This window comes from Microtus oregoni, unplaced genomic scaffold (assembly GCF_018167655.1).
Source record: "Microtus oregoni isolate MIOR12 unplaced genomic scaffold, Mior012 000017F_ref0000208, whole genome shotgun sequence".
NCBI lineage: Eukaryota > Metazoa > Chordata > Mammalia > Rodentia > Cricetidae > Microtus > Microtus oregoni.
This window is the reverse complement of record NW_024543076.1, coordinates 495,254-516,670: the sequence shown is the minus strand read 5'-3', so window position 1 is coordinate 516,670 and position 21,417 is coordinate 495,254. Positions and strand designations below refer to the sequence as shown.

Below are 21,417 nucleotides of genomic sequence, written 5' to 3'. Positions count from 1 at the left end.
ATTTTGTATCATTGAAACTTACTCTTATAAATCTCAGTTTTACAGTTCATGTTTCTCTTGTCCATGTTCAGCCCTCACCAAGGTGACTTTAGTGGCTCACAGACTCATCCAGTTCCCTCCCCGTTCCCTGTAAGGAGTGTTCATGAATAGACTCGTAATCACACCGGCATTTATCAGGGTTGAGTTTGAATTCCTGTCATCCATGTCTGGGAAGTCTCAGTCTTTGGTTTTCCTATGGTGCTTAATTTGTGCATATCTGATTTTCAGAGCTTTGCTATTGGCTTCAGGGCTTGACAGCGAGGTGTATTCTTCTTCATATCCTCTGTTTGCTCCAGTGTGTATCCAGCAACACCCACTTTTACAGAGATTATCTCTTTTGTACACATTTTTGGTTTCGGGTCCTATGTTTTATTCAGTGCCGAAATGTTTTTCATCAGAGCAGTGTATTAATTAGCATAACGCCCAGAGTGAGTTTATGAGTCAAGACCCTTCCATTTTCAGTGTTTGTGGCGTAATGTTGGCTGTTTGGGGGGCATTTAGTAAAATTAAATGCTTGGTAGTTTACCTTATGTGTATACGATAAACAGATTGAGGAAAGCGACTTCATAAATCTTGATGTGTTGTTTTTGCACACTGTCTATGTCCATCACAGTGAAGTGATGTGGGAGAATCTTTTTTTTTTAAATCCAAAGTAGACAGTGACCCATGGGACGAGAGAGAAATGATATATACTTCCAGAATATAAATAATGCACTGTCTTTCTTCTGATGTTACTAATGATAAGGCCTGATGACACAGCAGTGTGTGTGCATGGAAGCGTGTGCACGTGTGAGTGTGTGTGTATGTGCACACGCACGCGCGTGCACGTACGTGTATGCGTGTGTAATTACTCCTTTCATTACTTGTCCTTAGGACAGTTTTATAATAGTGTTCATAGACTGCATAGCTTCCCATGATTGATTGGCTGCTGTATTGGTCTGTTTTTATTCCCTTAACAATACCTCTCTCTTCAGCCCTGTTTTATACATTTCTCAGCTGTCATCTTTTTTTCATGCTTAAATAGAAAGAGATAGAAGATTTGAAACGGAAACAGATTCCATTTAGTCTCAAAAGTGGCTCCAAATAAGACATCTGAATACCCACCTTTGTGTGACTGCCTCCCCCGAAGATGCAGCGCGTTCCCCATATGAGAAAATTAGTTTTGTGTGTGTCTTTTTATCTGCAAGTTTTGTAGCCACTGGTTTTTTTTTTTTTTTTTTTTTTTTGAGACCAGCTCCGTGTAACGGGAAGTGGGCACCAACCAGGGGAGGGGCTTACCCGCAGGCAGAGGAGCACATGGACTGAGATGAATAGCCAAGACCAGGCAGGGAAATGATGGGACCCTAGGAAAACGTTGAGGACATGATTGACACCTCTGTCCAGAAAATGGGTGGTGAAGGTAAAGTACTTGATGCTACTGTAGATAGGCAACAAAAGGGAATTTATTTATAGGCTACTCTTCTATCTATAAACCACTACTGATTGTGGGTATAACAATGTTGAATTTTCCTAATTTTCTTTTAAATGAGCTTTGATTCTAAGAAAGCTATCTGTGGTGGTCTTTAAGATTCTTCGAGGCACCCCTCCCTCATCTGCTAGAAGAGCAATCAGGGTTCCCTGACCTGTGGGAAGCCCAAGGACCACCCACCTCTGAGGGAAATGGGAAGTGGTTGCGGGGAGGAGGCAGAAATCCTTAATAAATAAATAAATTTAAAAAAAATTAAAAAAATGCCAAGGACTAGAAAGATCTCAGTAGCTTAACTAACTTTAGAACAGCTCATATTTTTGCTCAAGAAAGAGTGGAGCCCTGGGCAGCTGAGGAAAAGCAGTTTCATCCAATTAAGCATGATTTTAGATTTCCCATGTTGATTTAAGGGGCAGCACCTATTGCAAAGGGACCCAGAGGAAGTGGAAGTGCGAATCACTAAATATGGAGGACATCCTTCTCTCCACTATGATATCAGCAAACATCTGTCACTGACCAATAGGAAATGCCATGCTGAAATAATTAAAGGAATTTTATATTGATACTATACATAATGAAGCTTAAACAATTACTTACATTAGAAAATGACTAGTTCTTTAAGACATCATAACACACAACTACGCTTACTGATGTGGCTTCCTTGGCTAGTTCCCTCCTCAAGTGCTTTGTGTAGGGTGTGATGCTTTTGATGTTGCCATGGAGCTATTGATGTTCCGGACTCCAAGTTGAGGCTCTCATTGGAGACTTAATGTAACTGCCACCATTGTGACTTACATCTGTAATTCTAGTGTTCTCCATTCTAGAGCAAAGCCTGTATGAATGTATAATGTGTATCCCCTAATCTCCCACCGCCAAATAGAGTCCATCGGTGGTAGAGGTTGGCATATTAAAGCCATGCTCTAATTTGGAATGATATAAAATATTCCAAAAGAGTTTAGATTATGTTGAACATATCGCTATTTGATCTAGTTTTCTGCTCTTTGATTATGGAGTTACAAATGTTCAGCAATCTAAGCTTTAAGAGATAAATATACTGTTCTCTCAAAAAAAAAAAGATTCTTCAAGATAGCAGCAGAGAGCTTCTGGTATAGGACCCAACAACATGCAGAAATATGACAGTAGTTAATAGCTTTGCGTTTTAAAAAATATATTCCTTTAAATTATGTGAATATGGGTGTGATGAGAGCAGGTTCCTGCAGAAGCCATCTACTCTCCCTTTGTTATTTACTACTCTTAATTTACTTGGGGGGTAGGAAAGGCTCAGTGGGTAAGGTGGCTTTCTCTGTAAGCCTAAGGACATGAGTTTGAATCCCCAGCACCCATGTAAACAATCTGGGCATGGCTGCATGCGTTGAACTGGGGGCTTTCTTCCGAGCTGGGTATGGCCCTGGAGCAACTAAGTAAGTAACTGGAGGTTTACTTACATCCTGATCCTCATACAGGAGGCAGAGAGAGTGGAGGAGGAGAGAGACTGGGCCTGGCTTTCAAAGCCTACCCCCAGAGACACACCCCCTCCAAGGCCACACCTCCTAGTTCTTCCTAAATAATCCTAAATTGGGAACCAAGTACACAAATATATGGCCTATGAGAGCCATTTTCATTCAGACCACCACACCCTCCTTGCTTAAGACGCTCTTGTCAGGCATTTGCCGTAGCAGTGAGAAAAGTAACTGATCCTATGGTGGTCCACAAATTGACCTCATAATCCAGGGCTTCTCTGACGTGCGGTTAGAAAGATAATGTTCTCAAACATAGCTATCATAGCTACAGATCTTGCATAGTTTTAGATATGGGTATCCATTAAAATGTTTTATCTTTTTTCACTTAATATCTTTCCTGCCAGAAGAAATGCTGCATAATCTATCTAGTTTCTTACACTTAAGGTTCTTTCTATTGTTAATAGATACATTTTGGGGAGGGGGGAAGCAAGAAACAAGACTGGGAAGAAGGAATAGTGGTACCGTGGAAATTAATCTTCTGCTCTTAAGAGAAATAGCTATGTTTTTAACTTCAGCTGCTTCAATGGATATTTAGTTAATTACACTGTATAGTTTCCTCCCTCCCTTTTCATTTTCTTCCTTTAAAATTACATTTAATTATTTCATTTTTGCTTATGTATGTGTATATCTGCATGTGTGTTATGCATGTGTGGATACCTCCTGAGGACACGAGGGTGTTGGATGTTGCCTGCTGTGGGTAGTCTTGTCCTCTGGCAGAGCAGCAGCACTCTCAACCACAACTCATTTTTCCAGCCACGCCCCACCCCTTTTAAAGTCTGTGTTTGTGTGAGACGTGTGTTTATGTTTGCATGCCATGACCCATGTGGAGGTCAGAGAGAGGACAGCTCTGGGTGTCACCTCCGCCTTGTTTGAGACAGGGGCTCCTGTGGGTTTGTTGTTTCTCTGTGACTGCATGTGCCAGCTACCTGGCCTTTGAACTTCTAGAATTCCCCTGTCTCTGCCTCTCATCTCATGGAATACTGAGATTACAGACCTCTGCTTGTCTTTCCGAGATTCTGGGGATTAGAACTCAGGTTCTCATGCTTGCTTGTCAAACACTTTACCACTGAGCCATGACCCAGCCTCCTCCTTCCCACTTCAAACTCCCAAGTGTTAGGATTACAGGCACATGCTGCCGTGTCTGACTTTCTTTGTTTTCTCTAGTAGAATATCTACATTTTAACACTTACTTGAAGTTTCTTACCTAATCTTCCCACGAGCTTTTCTGGCAATGGGAAGTCAAGGAAGTACTGTCCTGATTTTACAGGGGAGGGTGAGCCCAGCAGCCGCAGAAGCAGAGCACAGGCCCGTGACAAAGAATGTACCCAATGTGCTGTATGTCTGTAACACCAGCGTGTTCTTAGAGCATTCTGGTTGGCAGTTTCACTGGTATACTTGAAAAGCCGTTCTGCTTTGTGTTTTGTGTTCTTATCTTTGTTTTTAAAGTCATTTTTTTGGAGGGGAAATGGAGAGATAGCTCAGTTGGTAAAGTACTTGATGTTAGTGTGTGGACCTGAGTTTGATCCCAACACTTGAAAATTTGGGTATGGTGGTGCATACTTGTAATCCTTCCCTGTAGAGGTAGAGACGGGCAGGTAGATCCCTGGCCTCACTGGTCAGCCATTCTAGATTTATCTGTGAGCTCTAGTTCCCAGGAAGAGACTGTCTCAACAAGGTGGATGGTTCCTGACGAACAACTCCTGAAGCTGAACTATGACCTCCACCTGCACAAGCACACATGTGTCTGTGCACCTGTAAACAGACGCACCCTCACACATGAACACACACACACACACACACACACACACACACACACTCTTTCTGGGTGTGGGGATAGTTCAGTTGGTAGAGTGCTTGCCTAAGCCAGGGTTCAGTCCTCCAGTCCCCTGCACTTCATAATAAGGAGGAATGTGCCTGCAATCCCAGCACTCAGGAAGAAATGGAGTCATAAGGATCTGAAGTTCAGGGTCCTTCTCAGTCACACAGTGAATTTGAGGCCAGCCTGGGTAACATGAAACTCTGTCTTAAAAACAAAACAGTCAGCCAACCAACCAAACCAACCCAAAAAGCAAAGCAGAAAGTTTTCTTCTCTTCTGTCAGGTTGCTAAGTGTTGCTTATGGGTACTGCCGCCCGTGTGTCTTGTCGGTAAACTTGACTGACGTTTGCGTCGCTGCCTCCTCCGACAGGAAACAAAACACCTGTGAATAGCATCTAGTGTAGGAATGACTTCATGCCAAATGAGTTCCTGTGTTTCTTTCCAGCAGCCTTTGTGATCTCTCTTGCATGCCTCTCCTTTTCTTGCTCGCTTGCAGGCTATTTTCAGTCATTTATAATTTAAGTTACTGGGGAAGAGATGGCTCGGCCTCAGCAATTAAGAACACTTGCTGATCTTCCTGGCACCCAGGTTGGATAGTTCCCCACCACCTATAATTCTAGTGCTAGGGAAATCCATCTCCCTCTTCTGGCATCTGTAGGAATCTGCCCTCATCTGCACATACCCAGACACAGGCACACACACAAGTACAGATAACTTAAAAATAAAAATTATCCAAATTAAATAACTTTTGAGGCCCTTTCCCCTCTTCCTGAGGTGGACTGGTTTTGCCTGGGTTTTGGTGGCTGCGTTCATCATCACTGAACTTTTGAGTTTGTATGTGGAGGTATATGGGTAAGGTCCCAAGAACAGCAGCTCCCTCGTGAGGTTTAGTACATAGAGCAGCAGCTGTGAAGTGTGGGGACCTCTTAGATGGCCGCCTCAAGTCTTAAAGCTTGCAACCAGCATGCCTGTTGCAGCATTCTGTTTCTAAACTGCGTGCTCTTAGTATTATTACTCCACCCGTCTCCCTTTCCTCGGTGGCTTATCTAATTTGTCCAAGGCTTCGGGTATTGCTGCAAGACAGCTACAGGCCATTCCTCTGAACAGTGTGGTTACTAACGATAGGACTCCTTCCCTTCAGTGCCTTTATGTACCTGACCCAAATCTCTGCCCAGGAATGGTCTGAGGCATTCGTAGACTCCCCATGCATGAAACCAGTACAGGTGAGCTATCAAAGTCCCCAAATGCTCTCTTTGAGCTTCGTGTGCTGAGCTTTATGGAAATGGTCTCTGCTCTTCTGCCTATTCCATGCAATCTGCTCTGGGGCTGCTGGTTCCATTTTACCCCTGTGTGACATAAGTATCTGAGGGCCACTTAGAGAACTGTACAGGTGTGTGGCGTGGCAGACAGCATCGGTAGATAACAGCTTAATCCGCCTGCTGGATATCATGGCGTGCTGCCAGTTTCTGTTGTGGCAGATTTCGGGGCAATGTTACAGTGTGAGTGCTCCCCTTCCAGGAACAGTGGAATCTTCCCCTTGGCGAAAAAAGGGTGATGCTATGCAATTCCTTTCTGAAAGCTTTATGTATTTTTCATAATTTTCTTCTTTTCTACTCTATTTCCATGTAGAAATGACAGTGAGTGCTGTCATTTGGCATTGCCTGATTCTGGACATACAGAATAGTAGACTTAAAGGTAATTTAAGGGAATCACGAGGCCTCTATCCCCCACCCCCATCTAGCTGAACAGCATCTGGCAGTTGATGACTGGAGGGGGGAAGGGAGAAGTGGCGAATTTTCTTCAGAGGTGTAGCCTTTGGTAAGTTGCCTATGATGCAGTAATAACCCCACACCTGTGCTAATGCAAGCAACCCTGATTATAGTCAGTGGGTCCTTAAGAAAAAGACGTGACAGTGGGATGGACCCTTCTTCGGAAAAAGGGCTCCAGAGGGAATGAGAGGGAGCATAAGAGAGGATAAGGGGACGTAAGAGAGGATAAGGGGACGAATATGATAAATGACATTGGATACGTGAATGAAATGGTCAGAGAATAAAAGTCAATTAGTTTAATGAATTTGTACTGTTATCTCTTAGATTACAATAGAAAAATAATTTTAACTTCTTTCTCGCTGGTAATTGAAAACAGATACTATTCAGTGGCAGTTTATGCAAAGTGTAATCCGGATGCTAGCAAGGACAGGTTCTTTCCTAGAAATAACTCCTAACAGTTGCCATTAAAGGTTTCTCTGGATAGATTTGCTTTTAAGGCACAGGGCTTCCTGTCCCACAACCTCTTGTCTTCTGAATGAACTTTCATAGTGTCTCTGGAGACTTTTCTTCCTTTACTTTGTTCCTGGTATTCTTTGTCTAGAGTCCCGTACCTGGTTTTCTATTTTAAGTCATATTCCTTCTGGGTTGAGATGTGGCGTGAATTAGGTAGAATGTCACCACCTCTTCTTGGAAGCATTTTCCATGGTCTTTATGAGTTCTTTCTTGGTCTTGAAGAACAACATCCGTGTGACACCATGTTTATATTGTGGGACCATTGGTTGTGAGGTCCTGGGACCTGGCACTCTGCTCTAAGGTTATTGCTAAGATAAGACATCATGACCAAAACTACTTATAAAAGAAAACGTCATTTGGGGCTTACAGTTTCAGTGGGTTAGTCTGTGACCATCGTGGCTGGTGGCGTGGCAGCAGGCAGCCATGGCCCTGGAGCAGCACATCAGGAGACAACCACGAGGCAGAGAGAGAGAGAAGAGAACTAACTGGGAATGGTGTGGGTTTTGAAACCTCAAAGCCTACCCCCCAGTGACACCCCTACTCTGATAAGGCCACGCCTCCTAACCTTGCCAAACAACTGGGGACCAAGCATTCAAATGTATGAGCCTATGGGGGCCATTCTCATTCACAGCACCATGGGTTGGGAACACGGGTTGGGAACTTAAGGGTGGTCCTTCGTTGTTTGTTAAGTTGATAGCAGTGCTCAGTGGTTTGGAGCAGTTATTCACTTAGAGCTGCCTGTGAGGATTTAATGTATTGAGTTTGTGGCAGGTTTGATTAGGTGTTTGTTAAATCTAAATCAGCTCACCTGAACTAGTTGAAGTAGGCATTTTCCTAACTGCTAACTAAACTACATTGAGATGAAACGGTCCTTTCTGTGCAGAGTTAGAGGGAAGAATGAAAAGGGTTAGATGTGTTTGAGTGATAGTAACAATGATGTCTTTCAAGCGTGCGTAGCATTTGAAATATTTCAAAGGGTCCCCCCCTCACATCTTATTTGATTCTGTCAGCAGTGTAAAGGAGGTATTGTTCCAATTTTAAAGGCTGGAAGCTGCAATTTGCCAAAATCTTAGCCCTAAATCATAGAAGTCATTTTATTTAGTCATTTATTTACTTATGTATGCATGCATTTATGCCTTTGAAATTCATAGTGTTAAAAATTGAAAAGCTGTGAAGGGCTGCACAGAATAAGATCTCTTCCCTTCCCGTGCTCCCAGTCACTCAGTTGTCTTCAATCATTGTGATTGGTTTTTGTTTAATCTTCCAGAGGTGTTCTATGCATGTGCGGGCAGATCCGCACACATCCATTTTCTTTCATAAAGTCATTGCAGTGTGCTATAGCGCATTTTGTACCTCACTCAGAAATTTTATTGTAATATCTACAGCACGCCCGTTTAGGGAACTCCTGTGTGCCTGTGTATAAAATAAAATATTGCCAGCGTTGTCATGTCAATCACCAGGGAATAAATGGTCAGTCATGTTACCTGTAAAGTTTGCAGAATAAGAACCACCGAGAGCCTCTGCATCAGAGCCTGGTTTTTGGCTTTGTGGAGTTCATGACTGCTTCTTATGACGTTAAGGAAGTGGAGTATATTGTTAAAGCTCTCTTCAGCTGAGATATTTGAAAGAATTCAAATTTAAAACAATTTGGAAAAAAAAAAGATTTATTGGGTCTGGAGAGATGACTCAGCAGTTAAGAGCACTGACTGCTCTTCCAGAGGACCTGGGTTCAATTCCCAGTACCCACATAGTAGCTCATGCCTATCTCTAACTCCTGTTCCAAGGAATCTGATGCCCTCAAATAGACATTCATGCAGGCAAAACACCAGTGTACATAACATAAAAATAAATTATTAAAAAAAGATTTATTTAACTTTATGTATGTAAGTGTTTGCTTCATATATGTTATAGACAGATGTGAGCCACTATGAAAGTGACGGGAACCAAACCTAGGTGCTCTAAAGAGCAACCCCTGCTCTTAACTGCTGCTAAGACCCTCTGACAGGATTCTAATGTGTGGATGAGTATCTCACAGGGGATTGTAACATGCTGCTCTCTCTCTCTCTCTCTCTCTCTCTCTCTCTCTCTCTCTCACACACACACACACACACACACACACACACACACAGAGACACAGAGAGAGAGAGAGAGCTTGCTTATTTTGAAATACTCTTACTACATAACTGAAGCAGGTTTGCAGGTTTCAAAGTTATAATCCGACCTCAACCTCTTGAGTGCTAGAACTTTAGGTGTGTATGTAGCATACACCTGGCTGTATGGTGGCAGACGTGTGTGTGTGTGTGTGTGTGTGTGTATACTTTTTTGGGGGTAAACAGCTGATTTAGTTTTTTATGATTATAGTATTGTCTCTTTTTGGGGGTAGGGAATCAAACTTGATAGCTGATACATTTTTAAAAAGTTACTAATTTCATCTTCTTTTACAAACTTAAAACCATAAGTTGTTTCTAAAGGCTTTATCATTTAAGTGTTGTCCTCTGAATTATTTTTTAATTATTTTTCATTTTTAATGATGAATCCTTTGTTTTTTAAAATTTTTTTTTGAGTGTACACACACACACACCACCCCATTGGGCGTATGTAGACAATTTACAGGAGTTGGCTCTTTATACTGTGTGAGTCCTGGGATTGATCTCAGGCTCTCAAGCTTTTCCTCATGCACTTTTACCTATTTAGTAATTTTTTTGGCCACACTATATTTTCTTTGGATTACTTTTAAAGATGATTTTCATTTATGTATATGTGTTTATGTGTACAGGTACTTGCAGAGGCCTGACGAGGGTTTTGGATCCCTCCAACTCCCGAAGCTGGAGTTTCAGGTGATTGTGAGCCACTGTGTAGGTGCTAGGAACCAACTCTGGTTTTCTTCGGCAAATGCTCTTAACCACTGGGACATCTCTTCAGACCCTTTAAAAAATTTATTATTATTTTTATTTTTTGTATGTGTATTGATGTACCAGGTGCCTGTGAAGGCCAGAAGGACGTTGGATCCCATGAAAATGCAGTTAAATAGTTGTGAGCCCCGACGTAGGTGATAAGAACCAAACCTGGGTCTCTCTGTAAGAGCAGCAAGTGCTCTGTCCCCACCCCTGCTCCAGCCTCTTTTGATGGATTAAAGAGGATGTTTTATTTATATATGTGTGTCTGTCTGTATGCCTACAGAGGGCATAAGAAGGGTGATGTGGGTACTGGGCTCAGAACTCTGGTCCTAAGGAAGAACAGTAAGCTTTCCCAAAGGCTGAGCCTTCTCTCCAGCCCTCAACTTTTCCCCTTTCTTTTTTGTCTTCCTGTGTCGCTCGTTCTCCATTCAGCCTGTTTTCCTGACTTGCGCCTTTGCAGAGAACCAACTTTTGACTGTATTGATCTCTTTTGTTGTAACTTTGCTTTTATTTCTCATATATGGAGAAATAAAAATAGGCATGCCTCCCTTGTACCAGGCACCAGTGCTCACTGGTTCTCTGGCATCGTATTTTATTTCTCTCGCTCTTCATATTTAAAAGGGAGGTTTTAATACTCTTCAGAATCTACCAAAAGGAGATTACAGTGCAGGATGATCACATAAAATGACCTCGCTTCTCAGCATGGCAAATATTCAGAATACACAGAGTCCTAACATGGATATTAGAAGTAAGAAGGATACAAAAAAAGACTGCATAAAAGCTAACAGCAAAAAGATGTCGGAATTGATCTCACCCAAATCTAAGTAACTGTGGTCTAGGTAACCCTCGGGATAAATGCTTCGGATGTCCATCCTTTAACCGGGATGAGCTCATGCCCAGCCGCCTATAGTGTGTGCACAGTACGCCCTCGGCTGGCTCTTTGTTGTTCTGTGGGCACTTCGTATGTGTGTCCCCAGCTTCTCATGATATCTGGTGAGCTACTTAGAGGTGGGACATTTTCTTTGAAGAAGCCCTGGTTGATGACATTGACTACTGGAAAGTATCTGGCCACTGCAAAGGAGGAGCCATCACTTAGGACGACTGCCTCACACTTATCTTCTTTGTATTCTTCCATACCATGGCTGTGAAGTGTCCAGTCCCTGAGGTGAAGCCAGGCTGCTGAAAGTCGTAGTTCTTGATCTCACTGTGCTACCGACCAGCCACTTCTTTTCCCGTCTGATAGTAGGATGCCTATGCAAGACTCTCCCCACACTGGCCACAAATGGACTCTGGGCTGTCCTTCAGGATTCTTGTGCTAGCCAGAGTCTCTGAATTCTGCGAGTTTCCTGGTTGAACGTCTTGCAAAGCTTCAGTGGGGGCACACTGCCGAGCCCGGTTCTCATTGTGGGCCTTCAGGACCTTGTTAGTAAACTGTTTGGAACCTGACTTGCCCATGGGCACCTGTATGCACTCCTTGGCTCTGCAGGGTCTGTGCTCTGTTGAGTGACCTATGTTTTTTCCTCCCTTCCTCCCTTCCTTGCTTGTGTGGTGTATGTGTGCATTTGTACATGTGTTTTGTGTGTGAAAGTGAGTGTGATCACCAATGTGTTAAAATCGGAGGACAACATTAGGGTGTTTTCCTTTATAACTCCCCATTTTATTCTCCTGAGACAGGGTCTTTCACTATATCCAGAGTTTGCCTGTTTTGGGTCGATTGGCTGGTCGGCAAGCCCTGGTAATGCCCCTACTGCCAATGGTAGGGTCACAGCTGTTCAAGAATATCCCAGCTCATGGATGCTGGATATCTGACCTCAGGTCCTCATCCTGTGTAGCAAATGCTCTTACCCATTGGGCCCTCTCCTCAGTCCCAACTTATTTTTTTAAAAAACAGTAATTTCCTTTTTAGCCATTTTATGACTTAAGAAAGGACATAGAGGCTGGGGACTGACTGAGCAGGGGGAAGTGTCCTGAGAGGGGAGAAAGTCCCTAGACAGGAATGCCCTGGTGTGTTGAGAGAAAAGGGAGGCAGTGTGGTGGGAAGACTTTTCCTGATGTGGCCATGTGACAGTGTGCATGCTCTAAAATCCACTTCAGGTAACCAACGAGCAGGAAAAATGTCGTTGCACATGTTCTTCTTGGGCTTTCATATGTCTTATTCTTGGTTCCTTTTGGCGTTTGATTATGTCAGGATGGAATGAGGCGACTGATATACCAGCACAGCCAGTGAGTGCAGTCGACGGTTGACAGACGCTGTGGAGTTTTCTCTCACAGTGGTCTCTCACGCCCTCACCTCTGGGAACATCTGTAATTGTTGTAACTGCTTGTGGCTGTAGCCTTTGCAATTTCATGTGTTCCTTTCCTTCTCCCTGCCTCACTGAGCTGGCCTTTACTTTAGATGCTAATTTTATTTCATTTCTTAGATGCTGTAGAAATCAGGACAATGGTTTGTTCATAGTTCTTGGAAGTAGATCCGGTGGTTCCAGCCCACTGATGAGTATTTGTCTCTGCCAGACATTTGTTCTAGGCAGTTCCTGGTTGATCCCCATGCCCACTATAAACAATGACACTTCTCAGATGAGTGGTCGCTGACAGGATTAGCACAGTGGCTTGTCATTTTTTTGCCAACCCTCTTCACAGTTCTGAAGAGGTCTTTGGCTTTCTACTTGCTGTCATTTCTATTTTATTGCTACTTTAGTTTTCCTCATTTTTGTCTTGTAAACTAGTGGTGGGCGTACCTTTTCTGCAGAGAGCTAGATGGTAAATCCTTCAGGCTTTGCAGGCTGCATGTGGTTTGTTATGGTTACCCCTTTACAAATAAAAATATAAAAAACCTTCTTAGGGGGCTGGAGAGATGGCTCAGTGGTTAGGAGCGATTGCTGCTCTTCCCAAGGACGAGTTTGGTTCCTAGTACCCATGTCTGGTGGCTCACAACTGCCTGTAACTCCAGCTGCAGGGGAGACCCAATTCTGGCTCCTACACACCCACATAAAGTACATGTGTGCGATGCTGTAGTATGGCAACTCTTCTTTTGATCTATCTATCTATCTATCTATCTATCTATCTATCTGTTGAGGGAGCTGCGGGCCTCTTCCCACCACCTGGCTAGCTTATGCCCCGAAATAACAACACACAAATTGTATTCATAAAAACACTGCTTGGCCTATTTCTATTAATGTGTGTAGCACCCTTAGGTGCGCTTACCAGGAAGATTCTAACCTACGTCCATCCTGGGTCAGAGCTTCATCGCATCTGCCCTGGGGAACAGCGGCATGGCATCTCTCTGAGGCGTCTTACCTCACTTCCTCTTCCTCCCAGCATTCTGTTCTGTTTATTCCACCCACCTATGTTCTAACCTATCAGGGCCAAGCAGTTTCTTTATTAATTAACCAATGACCTTCCTCCATCATCTATTATCTGTCTGTCTGTCTGTCTATTTATCTATCTCTATCCATCCATCCATCCATCCATCCATCCATCTATCTGTCGACAGACTCTCATATATTCAAACTGGTCTTGAACTCCCTATGGCCTTGAACTTTTTGTCTTTTAAAAATCCACCTCCTAGTGGTGGGATTACAGGCATGCACGTTTTATGTGGTATTGGATTTTGAACCCAGGACCTTGTGCATGCTAGGCAAGAACTCTACCTACTGAGTTACCCTCCCATCCCCGTAAGGCTACTACTCTTATGTATGATGCAGGCGATGGTGAATAGTGTCTCAGTTTCTGCTGTTGTTGTGTGCCCCCAACCCTCTCTTTTCATTGTCTTTTCTTTCCCGTCACCTTCTGTCGTCTGTCGTCTCCATTGATCTGTCCCACAGGCAGAAGAACTGTCTGCCTAGTGGAGCTGTCTTGTCTGCCCTACTTCATCCCTTCCCTCTGTTGCTTCGCTCCTACCCTAATCTCTCTTCTTCCTGGGGCAGACTGAAGGGAGAGTGCTCCCCTTTTTTGGATCAGTCATTTCATTACCTTTAACTCAGTTTCCTTTTCTAAGACTCTACCAGAAAGTCCATTAACTTTGCCAGATTGCTTTTTGAAATTAGTTCCATCTGCTCCCTTGTTGGCTTGACCTCCTGTCTTCTGCTGGTCTCTCCTTTGCATGCCAATGTGCAGCAACCGTCCTTGGCCCCAGAATCGTCTTTCTCAAATGTTACTTGGCCTTGAAGGATACACACATGTACAAGAGTTTTTGAATTTAGAGAGTATTTAAAAAGCTTGTCTTATTGTCATATAGAAGAATTCAAACTTTCTGTAGCAGGGAGCATGGGCTGTGGTAGAACGCAATGTTAGCAGATCAGGCTCTGCATTTGTGCTGACAGTGAGGCATCTGATGGGATATTCCCCACCACCCTCCTCTTTATGCTAAGCCTGGAGGAGAAGAAGACAAGAAAAAAGACCCTTTTCTTGATAAATAGCTTCACAATTAGTTTACTACCCCAGGTTTTGTCTGAATTCTGGGAAAGGTCTTTGAGTATTTGTTTAATGGAAAAGCTTGGTTCTGGTCGAGTCATGATCTTGGAGCCCCAGTGTCTCTCAGCATTGGATTTCTTTGAAGTCCTCTGTTTCATTAACTTTGTTTCCAAGCACACATTAAGGTTTCTAGTAACAGCATGGGCTTACCAGGAACAAGGCAGGCTAAAGCTAATGCCATTTTCTCTCTTTTTCTGGGGTGGTAGTAGTGGTGTACGGTAAGATTTCCTGTACCAGAGGTGAGTGGAGCCTTAGTTGCAGTATCTAAAATCTTAGCAGGAGGTGTTTGCGAGCCTGAGATACAGACTAGTAGAAAGGCCGATGGTAGGTCAGTCCTAGCGCTCTGCTCCTCTCCTTTTTGAGACAGGGTCTCATGTAGTTAAGCTGGCCTCCAACTTTCTGTGTAGCTGAGCATTCATTGAGCTTGATTTCCTTCTGCCTTTCCCTCCCAGTGCTGGGATTTCAGGCGTGTGCCGTGACTCTAGCTGATGCAGTAGTGGGGCTCAAAGCAAGGGCTTTGGGGGTGCCAGGCAAGCACTCTGGTACCTGACCCACATCCATACTTCACAGTGGTGGGTTGGTTTTTCTGTAAGTTCTGAAGGTAGTTTTCTAATGATAGGCTATGTGGTTCTATTTTTATCAGTGTTTTGTTGATGACTTAGTAGAAATATATAATATACTTGTCTATTTTATGACTGTCAGTCTAGAAGAGATTAAATGATAGAATTAGAGCCCTAACTACTTGAGCATTTTGAGATAATATAAAATTTGATCGAGATCCTTGGAGTCCTGGGTTCCAGAAGATAACAGTTACATGTAGAAATGAATACGTTTAAGAACCTTGATATGGATCAAAGTTGGATGTAATCATAAGAAATACTGATTCCGTCTTTTCTGTATTTATTTGCATTATCTAGATTAATTAAGGTAATGATTTCTATACTGTATGCGTGCTTTATTTGTGGCCTCATATAAGATACTGAGTCTGAGCAGGGGGATGGGATGTTGGATATTGCAATAATGAACATTGAACAATCTTTTAAAAAAATTAAACTTCATCATGAAAGTGTTGCAAATTAAAAACCATCACATTGGTGTGTGACGAATCATCCTAAGATCCAGTCTATAGAAATGAGAACTTATATGTAATATGATGCTTATTTCTGAATATGTAGAGAGCGTTTTCGGGAGATGTTTTGACATTATTACATGTAGACTTAGCATCACATCCTTTGCTTTTGTGTAGCTGTGACACAAGCACCAGAGAACAGTTTAGAGAAGGAGAGGCTGGCGTCGCTTACGGTTCTGGAGATTTTAGCCCACAGTTGCTTAGCCTCCTGTTCTTGGGTGTCAGGAGTTGTATGGAGGAGGAGCATAGTCCCTTCATGGCATTCAGGAAGGGGTGAGAGAGAGTGGTAAGAGATGGAGGAGGTATAGTCATCACATGCATGCATCCAGTATCCCACTTCCTTCTGCAAGGTCACACACACCCAAAGTTAAGACGGATTCCCCAAATCTAAAATAGTGCCACCATCTGGGGGTCAAGCATTTAACACAGGAGCCTGTGGGGGATACTTCATAACCAAACCATACCCGTGAATCAATTGGTGTAGAAGACTCTGGAATGCAGGTTTTGGGTCCATTCTGGGGGAGAAACTCGTCAATCATGAAATGTATGTTGGGTAAGGTACAGGATGACGGCCACTGCAATGTGCTAGCAGGCTGTGAGAGCGCTTCAGATCTCGCCAGGGGTGTGTGTGGGCAAGGAGAAACCCTGCATTGGATACAAGGTTCAGAGTAGATGGCTTCCTAAAGCCCTTTGCTTCCCTGGCATTCTATACTGCCCATTGTCGAGGGGAGGAGGGGGAGGAGGAGAAAGAGAATTAAATGTCTGTGCAAATGTTTTCACTCTCATGTAGTTGGCGGTGGTTCTCTGGGTTTTTCTGTGCCTCTTCTCATCTCAACTCAATCTTTTCTGATTAGCTAACCTTGTAGGCACACCCTCTGGTTCTTCTCCCAACTCTTGTATTCTAGAAATTACATAATGGCACAAGACTGTTATTTGTTGTGGGATATTATTTTAAGATGTGCTACATTTATTCTTGCTGTGGAACATTTGTTTTAATGATGCAGAGACGTGTTGCATTCTTTTATGCTTCATTTGTTTAACTCTGTGAAGCTGTTAACTTTGCCGGTCTGAAACACCTGATTGGTCTAATAAAGAGCTGAATGGCCAATAGCCTGGCGGGAGAGGGATAGTTGGGGCTACTAGGCAATGAGAATAAATGGGAGGAGATTTTTTAAGAGGATCTAAGAGGAAGGAAAAGGAGAGGACAACTTGAGGGGCCAGCCACCCAGTCATACAGCAAGACACAGAGTAAGAAGGAAAGAAGAGAAAAGATATATAGAAACAGAGGCCAAAGATCAATGGGATAATTTAAGAACAGGTGGCTAGAAACAAGCCACGCTAAGGCCTGGCACTTTTAGTAAAGAATAAACCTCTGTGTGGTTTATTTGGGAGCTGGGTGGCTGGCCCCCTAAAAGAATAAAGAGCTGAAAGAATAAAAAAGCAATTACTGTTATTATTATTTTACTTGTTAATGAATATTGTTCTTATGAGTTCAATTTCTTTTCCTTTTTCTCTCAAGAAAGCTTGTATACTTGGAATAGCACAAAAGTAAAACAAGCCTTTGCAAATCTCCCCTCCCAGCCAAGGAGTGGAGCGTTACGGTGTTGCTGTCACGGCTGACAAGACACCAGAGAAAAGTAACCTTAGAAAGCTTTGTTTTGTCTCTATTTCAGAGGTTGAAGTTCGTGGTCTCTTGGCCCTGTTGCTATGGGAACATGAGTGCTGGCAGATAGGGCCTAGAAGAGCTGAGCAGTTCACCTTACAGCGGGTGAGAAGCAGAGAGACAGGAAGGGCTAGGGACAAAATATATCTTTAGTGCTTCCTCCATGTGGGTTCTGCTTCCTGATTCCCACTGCCACCCAGTAATGCTGTCAGATTATGAATCCATCAGTGGGCGAATCCGTTGATGAAAACAGCCCACGTGATCTAGTCACCCCAAAGTCCTGCCTCTGAATTCCGCTGTACTGGGAACCAAGGCTTTACACACAGTCTTTGGGGGAACCTTCTAGTCAAGTCATAGCATTTGCTAGTACTGCAGGGTTCCCTTAACTCTCCCATTTACCCCAAGGCCTTCATTTTTTGTGTAAAATATTTCCTTGATATCGTTATACTTTTATTTTATGTGATATATCTCTTAAACTATATGTTATTTTGCTGTTAATTTATTTACTTTTTTCTCTTTAAATTTTTATTTTATGTGTATTGGTGTTTTGCCAGCATGTATGTCTATGTTCCGTGTGCATGCAGTGTCTACAGAGGGCAGAAGAGGGTATCAGATCCCCAGGGACTGGAGTTACAGATGGTTGTGAGCTACCATGTAGGTGCTGGGAATAGAACCCAGGTTCTCTGGAAGGTCAGACAGTGCTCTTAGCCATTGAGCCATCATTCCCACCCTTTGATTCATTTTTTTAAACTTTGGTTTTATGTAATGAAATTACACGGTGTGCACTGTCCTAGATTGCTTTCCATTGCTGTGATAAATACTATGACCAGAAGTACCTTGGGGAAGAAAGGGTTTAATTAGCTTACATGTCCTTACCACAGCCTGTCATTGAGGGAAGTTGAAACATGAACTGAAGATGAGACCATGGAAGAATGCCCCTTACTGGCTTACTCCTCGTGGTTTGCTTAGCTTGATTTTTTATACTCCCCAGACCTGCTCATGGGTGGTACTTGCTGTGGCTGCTGAGCTTTCCCTGAGCCTTCCCACATCAATCATTAGCCAACAAAATGCTCCACACTATCGGCCAGTCTGCTGGAAATACTTTCTCAACTGAGGTTCTTTCTTTTCAGATGACCCAGAGACTTGTATCAAGTTGACAAAGAAATAACACAAATATTCTTGACCTTTTGTGTGTGATAGTAGTGCTTTGGAGATTCATTTAGGGCACTCTCCATAGCTGGAGTCTATTCATCTTCATTGTGTATTGAATTTGACTGATGGTACTGCATCCTTTTGTGGCCCTGTTTTATCACAGGCAGCCATTGGGTCATTCACGGTCTTCTCACGAGGAACGCTGCACTTAATGTCTCCTGGTGAACACCTGTAAGAGACTTTGAAGTCCATTTGAACAAATATAGTCTATGTTCATGGGAATTAGTAGTTCCCATAGGCACTCACTCCGGTACCTATTCCTCATCCTCAACTATGTGTGACCCCGTTGTTTTAATTTTTATCAACTTGTGACTTTGATGCTGTGATTGTGGTCTTACTTCCCAACTTTCATGATTATTAATAATAAACCTTGTTAGGATGCACAACTTGCATTTATATGCTTCTTCCATTCTTCCTCTGTCTTTTTTCCCCATCAACTATATATACTCTAAGAAGCTGGTTTATATTTATGTGTTCTGGATACTAATTTTTTGTTGGTTATATGGGCTATAATTATTTTTTTAATTTCAAAGTCAGATTTATCAGTTTTTTTCCTCCTTTAATCTTTAAAGTCTTTTAGTCTTTAGTTTTACTGGTCTGTAGAGTATCAGGAATTAAAGGAGTCTTCACACACACAGGAAAGAAAAAACTACTAAAGAGGACCTTCTCCATATTCCCGCCACTGATCTTCAAAAGGCCAAGTTTGTTTCATCTTTTCTTCTCAGCTTTTTTGGGGAGCTATTTTAAGCAAATCTTAGTGAGAGAGAGTGGGGGGGGGGAGAGAAAGATTTCATTTTCACTGTCATTTTATATCTGCGTTATGAGTTACTGAGTTATGTATTCTTCACAGTAGTCTTGTCAATATTTGCTTTGTAGATTTTGAGATTATTTTAAACCCTTAGACAGTCTTCCTGATAATAAAATGTTTTAGTATTACAATGGAATCTTCTAATTTCTGTATTATGATCTTTTTTTTTGTCCTGAAGTATTTCGGATGTGATGCCAACTCTACCCACACCATGTGTGTCTCCTTTGCTGTTCATTTTCTTTTCTCAATTTTCATGTCATTGCATCTTAACATCTGTCTTTGAATTTGTGTTCTGGATACTAATTTTGTGTTGGTTATATGGACTATAATTATCTTTTTTTGCTTCAGAGTCAGGTTTATCTGTTTTTTACCTGTAATCTTCTAAATCTTTCAGCCTTTAGTTTTACTTTTCGCATCTGTGTATGTGGTGGCTGTGTGAGTGCAGGTGCTTGTGGAGTTCAGAAGAGGGCGCCAGGCCCCTGCACAGTGACAGGCACTTGAGAGCCTCCTGATATGGGTGCTGGGAACTGAACCAGGTCCTCCGCAGAGCAGCACATGCTTTCCAGAGCCTTAGCAAGTAGGCAGCATAGCTTGCTTTTGTGATTTTTATCCAGCCTGTGTCTTTGCTATTTAATTGCAAAATTTAGTCCTCTTGAATTTTCTCTAAGTGTGTGTGTGTCCCTTGACTTTACATATGGTCTTTCTTTCTGCTGTGTTCCTATTTTGAATTCTTTTCTCTGTTAGTGTTGAAGTGGCTTTGGAACACACTGCTGTTGCCTTCCACCTTCAGCCTTTTGTTATTACTTGCATAATTCTATACCTTGGGTCTTCATTTGTATTTGCATCTCAACTTTCCTTTTGGGACCCTTTTTTCTTTATTTAGAATCCTTTCAGTAGCCAACAGAGACACACTTGAGTTTGTTTTTTTCTAAGGTACTTTGTTTTTAATTTTTTAATTTTCCTCTTCCCCTCCCCTCTGTACCCTCCCCGACCCCTGCTCCCAATTTACTCAGGAGATCTTGCCTTTTTCACCTTCCTAGGCAGATCTATGTATTACTCTCTTAGGGTCTTCTTTGTTGTCTGTGTTCTCTGGGGTTGTGAGCCAGTATGTGCTTGCTGGGAATTAAACTCAGGACCTTCGGAAGAGCAGCCAGTGCTCTTAACCTCTGAACCATCTCCCCAGCCCCTTCTAAAGTACTTTTATTTTCTTTTATTCTTTTATGTATTTTTCTGGGTACCGGGACTATAGTTCTGGCATGGTGGTAGCATGTTTGCCTGGCATGCATGAAGCTATCCTTGGGATTGACTCCCAGCACTGCATGAGCTGGGGGTGGGGGTGGGGCATGCCTGTGATGTCAGCACTTTAGAGGTAGAGGCAGGAGGATCAGGAGTTTAAGTCCATTCTCAGCTACCTTAAAAAAACTCTGTCTAGAATTCTGTTTAATTTCAACACATTGCAAGTTCTATTTCGTGTTCTTTTGGCTTCAATTTATTGTTCTTTTTATTATTGACTTTTCAAAAACCTTATTCATTTGTAGTTTTTTTTTTTTTTTTGCAGTTTTTTTGTTTTGTTTTTGTAGTAGTCTTTTCTTTGTGACCAAAGTTTTACTATTTAGTGTGTAGATCTCCACTTTAAGATTCTGTTTGGGATTTTTTTTGGTCCTTAGATAAATTCCTATTTTTAGTTCTAGGAAGTTTAAAGCTAAATTTCTGGGCATACTCCATGCTTCACTTCCACTCTTTATAGCCCCGAGTTCCCCGAGCTCTTTTGACTCCTGTCTGTGTCTTTAACCTGGCTTTCATGTGTGCTGCTGCGGTCTGAGCGGTTTCCTGTCCTGTGTTCCTCCAGTTCTCCTTTAGTTTGTGAGCTGTTAACTCTGGCTAATGAGTTTTTGTTTTTACTAATACATGGTTTGTTCATAGAAGTTGTGTTTAGCTCTTCTGAAAAGCTCTCTCTCTCTCTCTCTCTCTCTCTCTCTCTCTCTGTGTGTGTGTGTGTGTGTGTGTGTGTATGTGCGCACACACGTGTTACAGGCACATGCGTGTTTGGAGGGGTGCTTTTTTCTCACTTTTGCACTGTGGAGAATCACAAAGACCTGGGATGAAGTTGGGCCT

At 42.6% G+C, this 21,417-nt stretch overlaps 1 protein-coding gene and 1 pseudogene across 1 annotated transcript in view; one reads left to right on the top strand and one right to left on the bottom strand.

Moving 5' to 3' along the window:
* The window catches only part of LOC121458309 (tomoregulin-1), a 131,334-nt gene that overhangs the window by 77,828 nt on the left and 32,089 nt on the right, over positions 1-21,417 (top strand). The window lies entirely within an intron of this gene.
* On the bottom strand, positions 10,925-11,475 carry LOC121458375 (annotated as a pseudogene).